Raw genomic sequence first — 10,314 nt, 5'->3', positions numbered from 1 at the left:
AGGGAGGAGGGCGGCTGGGCCGGAGCTGCCCGCGGCGCTGCGCTCCTGCACGCTCCGGACCCGGTAAGTGGCGCGGGGCGCGGAGGCCGAGCCGGGGCCGGGAGGGTCGGGGCCGCGGCCCCCGGCCCAGCCCCGACGGGCCTCCCAGGGATCGGGGTCGCCGAAAGTCGAGGGGACCTGGGGAGGCGCGCCCGGCGCGGGGGCGGGGGCCCTGGCGTGACAGCTGCGGGCGGGCGGGTATTTTTAGTTTAAACCTAACCGATCCCTGCCGCCTGCAAAGTCCCCGAGCCTTTCCGCTCCCCAAGCCTGGAGGCGCGGCCCCCAAGAAAAAGCCCCTGAGCCCTGGGCAGCATGTCCCCGGCGGGCCGGGCGCCGCCTCCAGTCTTCACTCAGCCGCCGCTTGGGGCCAGGGGACCTGTCACCGCGGGCCCGCGCCGCCGGCTGTCCCGGGCCTGGGCAGCAATCGCGGGCATCAATACCCCCTCCTGGCGACCACGCGCTCGCTTCCTAGTGCCTGGGACAGCCCGGAGCGGGCGCGCTGGATGGGGGGGGGGGGGGGGGGGGGGGGGCCCCCGCGGGCGCCCCCCCCCCCCCCCGGCGGCCGCCGCCCCCCAGCGAGCAGCCTCGGGTTCATTCAGACACCTCCCGGCTGTGCCGCTTTGGACAAGCCGCTCGGCCTCTCTGAGCCTCATCCCACATCTCTCAAGGAGGGCATAGTGAGGCCAAAGATCTCTTGCAGGGCTGAGCGAGCCCCCAATGGATGCTGACCACCTTTAGGGTCTTCAGATCTTGACTCTAGACAGTGGGCCCGGTGGATGTAACCAGGCAGGCAGCCGGTGAGGGGGGAGCCTGACATGCAAGGGAAGCATGCCCCATCCCAGGCGAGTGAGGGCAGGAGGAGACAGTGAGGGACAAGAGACTGCCCTCCCAGAAAAGGGAGTATGTCACAAAATCACTGCCATTCTGAGCTTGGCGGGACGGCCTCCTTCCTCCACCAAGAAGAGAGGAAACAGCCCCAGGGATGGGCAGCGATTTCCCGGGGGCTGCACCACCGAGAACAGAATCGGGCTCTCTGGAAGGGTCAGGCCCTGCCTCCTGCACAGCCAGCAGCCCCCAGGGGTCGAGGGCTGGGAGGCGGGAGGCACGAGCCGGTGCCACCGGACTGTTTTGCTCTGTTTCCCGGAACCGGTCCCCAGCGGGGCTCTCTGACACGTGTGGGTCTGCACATTCCTCAAGCAGGACTTCTCTCTGCTGCAGCTGTGTCCCGCCTGCTGGCCCCAGGGCGCCGTTTTCAGCCAGAGAGGCCCCTCGGAGGGCAGCTGGAGGGGGGAGTGGGCTGGGAACTCCTCCTGTCTTGCTGGGGGTCCTGAGGGGAGGGGTGATGATCCGGGCTCTGGTTTCTGCCTCAGGGTGCGGGCTGGCCCCCTGCAGACACCCTTCAGGGTGAGTTTGTCTCCATGGGAACAGTCCCGTAGCATAGCTGCTTTGCATGTTCTGTTGCGGCCACAGACCTGTCTGTGCCTGGGTGGCCCCCCTCCATCTCCTGATGCAAAAACCTGGGGCAGGGACAGCTGTGACTGCCGTTCTAGGGAGGTAAGACCGGACAGGTCCAGCACAACCCCCTAAAAGCCTTGGGGCCCCCGAGAGCCAAGAGGGCTGAGGGCCTTCCCGTGTTGCCTAGCTGTTGAGAATGGGGGTGGCCATGTTAGATTACCTGGGTCCAGTCCTGCCTTGGCCTTGGCCGTGAAAACGTCCCTTCCCCTCTCAGAGTTTCGGTTTTCTTCCCCACAAGAGGGGAATAACCGTAGCACCCACATCGTGGGTGCCGTGAGCATTCGATGAGACGGTCCACAAATAGTGTTTTGTAGGGTGCCAGGCACCGCACAGCGTTGTCCCTGTGTAGGGTGACGGGACCTGGTTGGGACACCTGAGTCCCTCCCCCCTGCCCACCTCAGCTCTGCCCTTGCCTCTCTGCCTTGATTTCCCGTGTCTGTCAAATGGTGGGTGGCCCTGGATGATCTCCCTCAGAGCCTTTCTATCAGGGAAGTTGGTCTTTGAGCCAGGCAGAGACATTTGAGAGGGGTCTGCCAGGGGATCCCCTGTGTCTGTGGGCTCCTAGGAAGCATGTTCTGTCTCACCTCCTATGACCCCGACGAAGGCCAAGGCTGGTGCCATTGCTGGCCCATTTACGGATGAGGAGACAGGTTTCAGAGGGCAGGGGTGGCTGAGTCAGGATTCGAACTCGGGGCCGTTGACTTGCTGCTCTTCATTATACCACACAGTGCATCTCAGGCAATAGAAAGAAATGACGCTAATCACCAGGCCAACAGTATGGGCGAGGCAGGATCCCGCTCATCATTAAGACATTGGCATTTGCCGGGAAGAATGGATTCTGAACTTTCTTCCCCCGTTAACGTCTGAAAGTAGCCCAGTAGGGCCACCACGAGAGGAACCTGGGAGGGGGAGATGGAAGTTCTGGAATTGTCTACTGACCCTCTCCACCCCCAGGGAATCACGACTTCAGGATTTGGGGATGATGTTCCTGGGGCCGAGCTGCCAGGAAGCACATGGGGGACAGTCCCCGCAGCCAAAGCCTCAATTTTGTCTTCTCTAAAGTAGAGATAAGAGGCCCCCTGTGGGGTTGCTGTGGGGATAAATGAGACAATTGGGGACAAGCCTCAGCAGAATGCCCCGGGGGGGTGGGGACACATCATAGGAGGAGTTATCGTGGTTTTATTATTCCTAATCCACCTAATGCGATCGTGACAATGTACTGTGGCCTGCACCTCTTGCCTGGATTTCTAGGCTGCAGACTCTGTGCAGGGAATCCCAGCAACTCCGAAATGCTTTGAAAGGCAAGGCACAAAGCTTGCTAATTAGGAAAGCTCAAAACACAAACACGAACGAGGAGTCGTTTCGCGATGTATACATGAGAAGTCAAGCAATCGTGGGGCAGAGATGATCATGGGGTGGGGGTGGGGGTGCGTGGGCAAGAGAGGATTGGTAGGGTCATGGGGTCCGTGATAGAAGAATTTACCTTGGAACTGCTGGGGACGCCATGTATGTTTTATGTGCGCCTCTCTATATGGAGTCTTTTCTTAAATTTAAGCAGATTTTATGAAAAGCAGGGGAATGGTAACCCCCAAATCAGGGTGGGGAAGAGGGCACAGGGTCAAAGAGGAGCCAGGTCCAGTCTCGGTGGGATCCATTATGTTTTTCTGTCGAGTGGTGCAGTCGTGGGTGCTATTAAAGTATTTTTATGCTTCATCATTTACAAATATACATTTGTTTATACACATACATGCCTATATATTCCATTGCGTATATCAAATCTTACATGCAGATACAATTAAAAGGTAATGTGAAGGGCGCCTGGGTGACTCCGATGGTTAAGCATCTGACTTCGGCTCAGGTCACGATCTCACCGTTCGTGAGTTCGTGCCCCACATCAGGCTCTGTGCTGACAGCTCAGGGCCTGGAGCCTGCTTTGGATTCTGGGTCTCTCTCTGCCCCTCCCTCTCTCTCTCTCTCTCAAAAATAAATAAACATTACAAAAAATTTTTTTGAAGGTAATATGAAACATTTCACAAAGCTCTCATGGGAAATCAGACTCTTCCCACAGATTCCAGTGGTAGTCTGGCTGGCTTTGATAAAACACGACAAACACAAACCCTACCGTGTGACAGACCCATGGCATCTTATGCGGACGAATCATCTCCCTCTTTGAAGACATACGACTGGGAGATGGTGTAAACGCTCTGCAATCTCAGATTATCTACGAGAGTTTTTAAGGTCTTGGCGTGATGATTTATGCTTGTGAGTCAGAAAATCCTGAAATATTTGAGCTGGGAGGAACCTCGGGTCCCCTGGACACAACCTGTTGGCTTTTGTGGTTGGTGGAAATGCCCCGGCCCAGGTCAACATCAGGCCCAAAGGTAGGGAAGACAGTTTGCTCTGCACTGCCGCACCTGAATGCCTCTCGCCGCGACACCACTGTGGCAGGGGCCCCCTGGAGACAGGGCAACGGGTGGCCCTGAGATTAAACTAAGATTTCCGTTTATTTATTTTTTTACTCGTTTATTTATTATGTTATTTCAGTTTACATTTATCCGAGATCAAAGTGATCATTCTAATTGTTGTAAGTGAGAAGAGAGCTGCCGTGTGCAATGACCACACAACTTCCGGAAGTTACACAAACGCAAACGTCACCAAAGGACCTGCATAAGCAGTGCCCACTCTCTCTTTTCCCATGAAACCGGCCTTGGGCAGCCACTCCTATTTTTCCTGTTCTTTGTGGGGCATGCTGGATATATTTAGAAGTTATCGGGACAACTTAACCGCTACGGGTATGGTTATCGCCATTTTGCATCTGGGGAAACAGGGTCAGAGAGGTTGAAGGCCTTGCCCCAAATCCATGGCAGGTGAGTAAGTGATGGGGCGGGAGCTTCACCCAGAGGATGCGCTGAAAAGACGGGAAGCTTTTTTCGTGTGTGCTGTGCTGTGAACGCAGCCTTCCCTCCTCCGGAGCTGCAGTCCTTGTCGTCCAGGCCCAGCTGGCAGGTGGGGGGGACATGCCCTTGTCCAGGGTCATTGGGTGGTTTCTGCCCAGCTGTCAGATCACAGGAGGCTCTCGGGCCGGACGGCTCTAACCGCCACACCTTCTTCCTTATGATGGAGTGGGGCAGCGGTGCGCTGAGATTTGGGGAACCCATCCCACTTGGGGCCCTGGTGCTTTGAATGCTCGCTTCGATTCCTGGCCACCTGCCTTCTGCCCAAATCCAAGGTGTTCTTTGGGTCTTCCCTCTGCAGAGATAGCTGTCCCGGCCAAAGGGTCTCAGAGCGCCGGATGCCCCAGGACTGATGCATTTGGTGGTGGTTCTGATGCGCGTCGGGCACAGAGACAGTGGTTGTGTCCAGCTTGTGTGCCCCCCTGGGGAGTGGAGACCTGGGGCCGGGTCCCCCTGCTCTGTGTCCTGTGACCCCATTTTTTTCCTAAACGGTATTATTTTTTAATGCTTATTTTTTGAGAGAGGGAGAGAGAGCGCGAGGGCGGAGGAGGGGCAGAAAGAGAGGAGACACAGAATCCGAAGCAGGCTCCAGGCTCCGAGCTGTCAGCCCAGAGGCCGACGCGGGGCTCGAACTCACGAACCACGAGGTCGTGACCTGAGCCGAAGTCGGACGCTAACCGACAGCCACCCAGGCGCCCCTTTGTGACCCCATTTTTCACGTGCCTGATGGGGCTGGTGCTACCTCCCCGTAGGGCAGGGCTTAGGACCCGCGGAGACGGAACTGCACAAGTCGGGCATCTTTCAGATGCTGGGAAACAAGCCCTCAGTGTATGTGCCTGTGGAGAATGTGTGTGCAGTGTTCTCGAACCGACAGCTGCAGCGGAGAATAAGAGAATGCCAGAGCCAGCCGGAGCCTTGGATTCCTCTCATCTGAGCCTCTATTTTTACCCCCTGGGGAAACTGAGTCTCCGCAGTTAGAAGTGACCGGCCCAGGGGCACCTGGGTGGCTCAGTCGGTGAAGCGTCCGACTTCGGCTCAGGTCACAATCTCACGGTCCTTGAGTTCGAGCCCCGCGTCGGGCTCTGTGTTGATATCTCAGAGCCCGGAGCCTGCTTCGGATTCTGTGTCTCCCTCTCTCTCTGCCCCTCCCCCATTCATGCTCTGTCTCTCTCTCTCTCTCTCTCAAAAATCAGTAAAAACATTTAAAAAAAATTTAAAAAAAGAAAGAAAGAAATGACCGGCCCAGGTATCTCTGTGGTGCCTCGGGGCCAATCTCGATCTGAGATGGTGTCTTCTGGTCCTTGGCCAGCATTCTTCCCTCGCAGCCACCTTCCCTAAAAGTCTGTTTGGTCTGTATTCATGCCTGACACAATGCGGGCTGGTCACGTGATGAAAATGGGGAGGCTTGTCTTTGGGGTTGGGCCCTCCCACTCATCACCAACGCCTAGATAGAGTAGGTGGGTCCCTGTGGCCACTGGCGGGGCTCTAATTAAGCCAAGAGTTTTATTTGAGGTCTGAAAAGGGCTGAGCCCCTCCCGAGTGACATTCGCTGAAATAATACAGCAGGCTGACTCACTGGGGTAGCCTCTGTCCTTGTTGTTTCAAAGAGCTGGCTCTTCTGTGATGATGGGAGGTGCTGGTAGTTCCCCAGGCACCTCGACCTTCAACCTGGGCCAGTCTCAGCCTTCCTGCCCTTCAGAAGGGGAGGCCGGAATGAGGTGAGCTCTAAGGTGCCTTGAAGTCCGGGTGTTCTCTCAGCCAAGAACCACGGCCTCAAAGTAGGTGTTTGGGGCCTCAGTCTCTCCCGATGGCCATGTGCCACCCTTGGGAGAGGCCAGCTCACTTAAGGGGGTGAGTCCCTGCCTGTCCCCTCCAGGGGGTCCCGCCTGCCCTGAGGAGGAAGTCCCAGGCCCCCAGCCTCCCCGGCTGGCATTTCATGCTTTCTACCACCTGGTCCCACGAGGCTGCAAACTCATCCTGGTCTTTCCCACCTCCAGACCTGCGCTCCCGCTGTCACCTCTGCCAGACGGTGCACCTGCCCCCCGGCTCCTCCCCGCCAACCCCTGCTACATATCTCCAACTAGAAGCCTTCCTCCGGCAACCCAGTGGGGTCGCTGGTTTGTTTTCCAGTATACTTTCCACTCATTTCCGTTTTCGTGTCTGATTCGCCACTAGGTTGTGACCTCCTGGAGGGCAGGGATACAGGATTTTTCCTTCTGTCATGATTACTGTCTCACGAACAGGCTTTACACTTTAAAATCGGATCTCGCGAGCAGCAGGGGGGCTGTGTCGCCCCAGCGAGCACCCCTGAATGAAGTGGACGGGACAGATCCTGGTGATCACAGGACACGGAGGGGAAAAGTGGGCTCCAGAGTCATGAACCAAGGCTGGGGAGAGAAGGGGGGGATGCTTGTCACCTCCCTTTGGGGTCCTCTTTGGAGGTTGCCCTTCTGGAGAGCTGTCCCTTTTCCGGGGCTCCCCGGGGCCGGTGCTGGAAGTTGAGGACCTCCCTTCGCCTGTCTGGGACTCAGGTCTGACGTCCGTTTCTTCTCCGAGGACGCTGGGCGCCTCCCCCCTCAGGCCTGCCTTCTTGCCCTTCCTCTGCCTGCAGACTGCACCCCCGCCCCCCTCAGGGCTTTCTGACGCTGCAAATGCTCATCACTGAGATCCCGGGTGCCCGTCACAGGCCACTGGAGCACCTGTCCTGGCGCCCTGCCCTATCGCCCTGTTTCACTGTCTGACACTTGCCACCAACTGAGATGATCTTACGTGTCTGCCGTCTGCTCTCGGGTTTATCATCCGTCCCCTCCGCTAGCACGGACACTCCCTGAGCGCGGGGATTTTTTCCGTCCCCAGAGCCTGGCCGTAGTAGCTGCCGAGTCCATATCTATGGAATGAAAGAAGGGATGAATGAAAGTGTAAACTGATGAGGAGGACTGGCTGCCACCTGGGGCGCCTCGCGTGCTTTAGCCTGATGGCTGGTGCCCCTCAGTACTCGGTACTCGGTACTTGGTACTCTGTAGGGAACGCTAGTGTTGCTTGAATGCCCTCTGCATTTTCCCCCTCAATCCTCAAGACAGCTCAGGAGGCAGGCTCTGCTAGTCCCATTTTACAGAAAGGTTCCACAACCCGCCCTCAGCAGGGGATTGGAATTTAGCTCCGATGATCTGATCCCACAGCTCATGCAAGGAAACCACCAGTGTCCCCTGGCCTCTCCATGTTCCGTGCTGGGAGCACACTGGGCAGGACGTGGTGAGTCAGACCCAGACCTCGGGCCTCCTCCCCCAGCATCTAGTTCTTTCTCCGCAACCCCCAGTGGCTCTCGCACGGACAGGCCGTTCCTCACAGGAAATCCTTTCTGTGTGGCCAATATCACACGGGGCACAGCTTTCCCAGAGCGGGGGCCCACCCCGGAGCGCCCTACCCTCACCGCCCTGACCACACCCTTTTCTCTAGTGGTTCCAGGGAAGTCTGCGGGCTCTGTCACTCGCTGCGGAGAGCGTGGTGACCACAAGCCGCGGTTGTAAGCTGGATGAGAGCCAGTCAGGGCGGCCAGGTTAAATTCCTTCATTCAGGACTGGGCAGCAGTGGAGCCTGGCTTATGTAATTTGCCTGTTTATCTGTTTGCTGATTTCAAATTCAACTTTGCTCAGGGATAATCTTAGAACATGAGTTTTTACAAAAATTCCATCTCGTGGTGTTGTCTTGTCCCCACTTCCTTCTGGGTAGAAGCACCTGGATGCCTGGGGGTGGGGGCATATGCTCCCAGCAGTCTTTACTTATGGATATGCTCCTTTGGGGAGGGGGGTGGTGGCCCCATAAGTCCCTGCCCTTGTCCCCTGTAGGTAGCAGCGGGGGGTTGGTCACACAGCTCCTAGCTGGAGCCACTTTAGTTTGGGAGCCAGAGAGGCACGCGTTTGTGGCTGGGAGGTAGCCCTTCCGCTCTGGAAGCCGCCTGGCTTGGGCAACCACATTCCTTTAACATGCTGACATTGACCGAGCTGGACAGGGGAGGAGGGCTCCAGGGCCACGTCCGTGCCCTGTGGATAGGAGGAGTGTGGTGGGTGAGGTGGGTGCTTGAAACAGGATGTCCCATCCTGGGGGGGGGGGGGGGGCGCAATGGCTCAGAGAGAGGGGAGCCCAGGGGCACCAGGAAGGACCCTTTTATTTTGTTGGAGGGCACGGTCTTTGGGGACCTCAACTCCCTTCTCTGTGAGGTTGGGAAACATGTGCTATGCTCTTGACCATGCTGGCTGTGTCTGAGCATGTGTTGCAAACTGAAAACCCCCACCTGGAGCTAAGAGGCCATTAACATGGCCAGTTTAGCCCACGGACCAAGGCGTCACTGTCTTCCTGTGCAGAAGACAGAGCTTTGGCAGAGTTCCTCCCCGCTCCTGGGCCTGAGGGGTGGGGCTGGCAGCCTTGACTGGTGGAATCAGACAGACCTGGGCTGGGACCCGGGTTCTGCCACCTGCAGTGTAATCTCGGCAAGTCACATCACCTGCATGGCCAGCTCACCTGTTCGGTGGGACTGGTCACACCTTCCCCGCAGAGTGGGACGGATACGATCACAGGCGGACGAGGAATTCTTAGCTCCGAGTGGGTGCTGGGTCCCAGCATCTCCGGCTTTTCTATTTCCAGCTTCTCTGAGCACTCCCTATTTCCCCGAGGTGCTCCCTGGCTGGGGAGGTGACTTTGGTGGCAGTGCGGGTCACATCGAAGGGAGCGGGGGCACTTCCGCCTGCCTCTGCCCCGGCCCACACAGTAGTTGGATCCGCACAGCCGCTGGTGAGTCAGCCCCCTGGCACAGGTGTTCTTGGCTGAGGCGGTGCTCTGGCCGGGCCCGGGGTGCGATGGGCTGAAGTCAACTCAGCCAAGCCTGTCCCACTTTGGAAGACCCTTATTGAGGCGGACAGCAGGCAGACCAAATGCCTTGATCACCTGTTTCCCTCCTGGCCCCCCTCAATGGCCAGTGGGACCTTTTACTTTTATAGAATTGACTATGGGAAAAAGTCAGCGTCACCCCACTAGGCTCTCCGGTCTTATCCCAGCCCTGAGCCTCGGGGTCCTCAATACAGTGCAGGGGTGCAGACTAGGTCTGAGTTTGGACTGGGGGCTGCTGGTCACCAGCAGCTGCTGGTCACCTGTCATCAGGGACAGGATGAATGTGGTGGCATGTGCTTGGAGCACGGAATGCCAGTAATTCCCTACTCCATCCCCCGTGCCGTCGTCCCTTTGACTTTTTCCTTTTATCCTTCTGACTATGCAATGTTTCCCTCATCATCGGGGCTCCACTTTAGGCCAATGTAGGAGTTTCTGGACCCAGGGCTGCTTATCTGAGCTTCTTAAAAGCTCCCTGGGTGATCCTGCTGCACGGGGCTCGTTGGGAACCACTGGATTTTGTCAGGAGAACGTCTCCGTGTGGGGCCGGACTGGCTGTAATGCTTGCACATCCCTAACCGGGAGCGGGCCCCAGGCACAAGCTGGCATCGGCCTCAGATGATAGAAGCGCCGTATTGATCCCTTATGTTGTCCTATACATGGCAGTCGATTCTCATCCTGGTGGTCTATTTGAAGTAAAGATAAAAAATTCTCCTTCTGAAAGAAATTTAAGTTTAAATGGGTGGAATTAAAAAAAAAAAAAACAAAAAACAAACTAAGGAGGAAAAGTAAGCCAGGCATCCCCAGATGTGCCCAGAATCACGGATGTGATGCGCAGACGGTCGGCCCATTCTGGATATCAGGGATTGCAGACTTGTAGCTGAAAGGAATAGAATGGAATCTTCTAGATTTCCAGACCTCTCAG

General features: G+C 57.1%; 1 protein-coding gene across 4 annotated transcripts in view; it reads left to right on the top strand.

Moving 5' to 3' along the window:
• Positions 1-10,314, top strand: part of SYNE3 (spectrin repeat containing nuclear envelope family member 3) — a 101,018-nt gene that overhangs the window by 1,003 nt on the left and 89,701 nt on the right. For 3 of the 4 annotated variants that reach the window (XM_040478167.1, XM_040478168.1, XM_040478163.1), the window contains exon 1: positions 7-63. The exons of the other annotated variant lie outside the window; for it this stretch is intronic. The gene's annotated coding sequence lies outside the window, so the exon portion shown is untranslated. Of the gene's footprint in view, positions 1-6; positions 64-10,314 lie in introns of those variants that run through there. 4 annotated transcript variants of the gene reach the window in all.

This window comes from Herpailurus yagouaroundi, unplaced genomic scaffold, assembly GCF_014898765.1.
Source record: "Herpailurus yagouaroundi ecotype Mexico unplaced genomic scaffold, PumYag 141, whole genome shotgun sequence".
Taxonomy (NCBI): domain Eukaryota; kingdom Metazoa; phylum Chordata; class Mammalia; order Carnivora; family Felidae; genus Herpailurus; species Herpailurus yagouaroundi.
The sequence above is the reverse complement of the archived record's forward strand: the minus strand, read 5'-3'. Positions and strand labels throughout refer to the sequence as shown.